The sequence below is a fragment of the Phyllostomus discolor genome, chromosome 9, assembly GCF_004126475.2.
Source record: "Phyllostomus discolor isolate MPI-MPIP mPhyDis1 chromosome 9, mPhyDis1.pri.v3, whole genome shotgun sequence".
Lineage (NCBI taxonomy): Eukaryota > Metazoa > Chordata > Mammalia > Chiroptera > Phyllostomidae > Phyllostomus > Phyllostomus discolor.
Window position 1 is genome coordinate 59,028,427 of NC_040911.2, and position 3,774 is coordinate 59,032,200.

Below are 3,774 nucleotides of genomic sequence, written 5' to 3' on the forward strand. Positions count from 1 at the left end.
TGGTCAAATGCCTTGGGAGGCCCAGGACACTTCAGTGCTATCATATTATGCATATGATACCCCCACAGCGGGTTGCACTTCCCACTGCCCATAAACTCTGGAGGCAGAGGTTTGGTTAAAAAGGAGGGGAGTTTTATTTAAAGGCTATACAATTTTGGAAGAATGTGGGCTTCTTCCTCGAATTCCATTTCCTCTAAAACACCCAAAGAAAAATGCCCCCTCCACCTTTGACCATATTAGTTTAAGGCTGTGCCTGGAATTTCTTCTCCCACTTAAAATACCATTCTTTGAGAAATGCAGGTGGCTTGGATGGTTCCTGGTCACAGTTCAGCTTCAGGCATCTTTCTGGAGTCTGTGCACGCTGGCATCCTACTCATGGCCCACTGCCCTTACTTTTGGCTGCTGCCTGCTGGCCTAGACCTGCACCCTGATACTCCAGCAGTCTGTTTGCCATTGTGTCCAGGCACCTGGTCCAGCAGGACCACACAGGTTGGAGTCCCTGCCATTCACACAGGGCTTGTCTCCTAGCCATGCTGCTTCCACTGCCTGCTGGCCTAGGAATGCTAGGCCCCCAACCCGTCAAGTGAGTTGAAACCAGAAGGCCAAGACTTCACTTGCCCTTCCTTCTGCACCCAAAATTTTATGTGTGGCAAAAGCAAGTAGGAGGGCTTTTTACCTTGTCCAAACATTTCACTAGCCTGATGCATGTTCTCTGCAGGGGCCTTCTACTGTCACCATGATCCATAAGTATGGAAGGGTTTCTAGCTGTGAGCAGAATTGGCCATCTCACTGTGGGGCTGGTTTGTTTATTCTAACCTGGGTGGTATGGAAATATGTCATGTGCCAGTTGCAATTTCAATCCTACCCCCTTAGGCACTTCCAAAACCACTTCAGGGAGTCCCTCCCCTCTGCCTAGCCATCTATCCAGATTCCCCCTGTAATGATCACAGCACCAGCTGTAACTACCACCTTTTTCTTTCTTTCTTTTGTTTTGCATTTCCTACCTTTTGAAATATATGTATATATTTATATACTTTTATACATTGAGAATATCATTATTCTAATTATACCTATATGAATACAGGCGTGGTCTCTATCTGATATAAACATATTCAACTTTAGGTCCAGGACTTGGTTTTCTGTCTCAACGGTGCACAAATGTCCCATTTTGTTTGTGTTATTTGTTGTGTATATATTTTTTCTTTTTGCATGAGAAATATGTTTATTTAGTCCTGAGGCTCTTGCTTTGTCTGGATGACAGATCCACTTCAGTTCCCACTGCAGAACATATTTGCTAAACTGGGATGATTCCTTAATCCTCTCTGTTGCAACTTCTGAAGGACCTGGATTGAATTAAGGTGACAACAACAGCCATTCAATGGAAATCTGATCATTTACATTGAGTAGTGATTCCAACCTGCCTTGATAAAGTTACACATCATGTTATGATCTCTGGAAGCACTTCTACCAAGGATTTGTCACTGCTGAGAATGATCCTTTTTCCAATGTCTGGGGCAACCTGCACAATTAGGCACTCAAAGGACCTTGAAAAGTGATCAGTTTCTCTGTGTTGCTTTCATCTTTCTATTTCCAACAATATGGGTTGAAGATGAAAAATATTTTGCCTCTTCATAAAATAAAATGAAGTTTTATTGAGGATGAGGAGTTTTGATATTCATTTAAAATTCAAGATATATCTGAACATCTGTCTATCTCTGTCAATTAGATAATGCTGTTTGAATCAAAAGACTGTTGATTCTTGATTCAGAGTATTTGGCAAAGGTGGCCAGGCTGCTGGCCCACATCAATTTGGACTGGTGTATTGGATGTTGTGACTTGTGCTGGAGTAAGAATGCCTTGGCTGTTCAGTGGAGATGCAGGACATGCAGCGATCAGAGGTCTTGGCATATTGGGTCAACTGGTATCTGTGCCTTGAAGGGCCTTCACTATACCTCCAGACTCACAGTTGAAATTCCTACTTCTGCTTGATGGCAGGTAGGTCGTAGTATAAAATCTCCAGTGGCTATTCCTGCCTGCAAAATAACGAATAGTCCCCAAAGACCTCTAGTTTCTGTATCCTGGGTGGGGAAACAATAACAGGTGAAACTATTGTGTGAGAATTGGTGCTTCTTGCCCATTGACTTCTGAAAGAAGCAGCAAAGGGTCATGTTTCACTAAAACTACCACCAAGGCATCCATAGGCTCTGAAAGGCAAGGCTGATATAAAGTCTCTTGGAGGAAGAGAGGCCACAGATTTGTCCTGATCCAGACTCTAACACACAGGGTGTGCTTGGGCTCAACCTCAGATTTCACACCAGGCTGGATCTGGCTGTCTTTTGGGAGGATATGAGTGTTCCCCAAAGAGGATGGCTGAAGGCAGGGTGGTGGGAGGGATGTGTAGGGGGGTTGGGAGTGATTCAGAGCCTCAGCATAGCAGTCCTGCAGGGCGGGCAAGCCCAGCTGGGTGCAGATGCCAGTGATGTTGTTGAGTGTGATGATGGAGAGAGTGCCTATGTAGTGGTTGGTATGGGTTTTGGAGAGCTTGACTGCTGTGATACACAACTGCACCCTGGTGCCCATCTGCACCCTGGTGCCCAGCAAATTCTTGACGATGACTTTGTCCTCATATGAGGTCACATAGCTCTAGATTTAGTGGTCTGGGTGCCACTGGAAAAACGCCTTGCAGACGGGGTTGGGCTTCTGTAGCTACTTGACAGCTGGTGTAGGGGCAGAACTCGGTGCCTGTCTAGTACATGCTGGTCAAGTTCTGCTAGTTGCTGCTCTCTGTTCACTTCTTGCTCCACGACAATGACAAGTGCTACTGGTGATAGGGCTGACTGGATTTAAAGTAGGACTTACTGCTGCCCTTGTTCATGGCTAGCCCAAAAGAGTCCTCCTTCAGCTTGCGCTGGATCTTGTGGCTGTGCATGTAGAAGTACATGCACCTCTCCACAGACATTGTTGAGCAGCCAAAAGAGTGTGTTGGTGCTGAAGACACTTGAAGTGTAGAGCTTGCAAGGGTCAGTGTGCATGATGGCTTGCTTCTGCACCATAGGCTCAGCTACCTTCTCCCTGAGCTTGCACATGACAGCAGCCAATGTCAGGCTGGCACTGAGCAGCTCCAGGCCCTTGGTGAGGTCGAGCGTGCAGCAGTACAGGGACTCGTTGAGGTAGTGGTTGTGGGAGCTCTGAATGCTGATGAGTGACAACTTTATGAGAAGTTAGGTGCTCTTGGAGCTGGCCTTGGCATAGCAGGAGTGCAGCAAAGGGCTCCTTTGTCCATATGCCAGGCTCTGTGCCTTCTCACTCACAGAAGATGTGCAAGGCATAGCTGGTGTCCAGCCATGTGTTCTCGCTCAGCCAGGCCCACTCAGGGTGCTAAAGCACCTTAGGGTCCATTTCAGCCCTGGCTCTGAGAGACTCGCCACAGCCTGGGGTACCAACAGTATTGGTGGCACCTTGAGCTCTAGCAGGGCACTCTGGTGCATACTGATCATATGGATGGGCTTGGGCTCCAGCTCCACCCAGACCCAGTTCTCAGGCTTGAGATTCGTCCCAATCCAGCCCCATTTCTTCTTCTTCCTCTTCCTACATTTCCAGGCTCCACCCACTCCATTCTGCTCTTCCACCTCTACAGTGCTGCAGTAGTGTGCACTGCAGTGGTGTAGCCACCGGCCCCCTTCCCCCATCACCTTCCCACACCAAGCTTGTCCAGCTCACCCTTGTTCTCAGGGTTCTGCTAGAGCTGATGTTACAGTACCTGCTGCCAGGCAT

At 47.5% G+C, this 3,774-nt stretch overlaps 2 pseudogenes; both read right to left on the reverse strand.

The window, feature by feature from the left end:
• Nucleotides 1–1,146: 1,146 nt before the first annotated feature.
• On the reverse strand, nucleotides 1,147–1,908 carry LOC118496629 (annotated as a pseudogene).
• On the reverse strand, nucleotides 1,147–3,774 carry LOC114506040 (annotated as a pseudogene).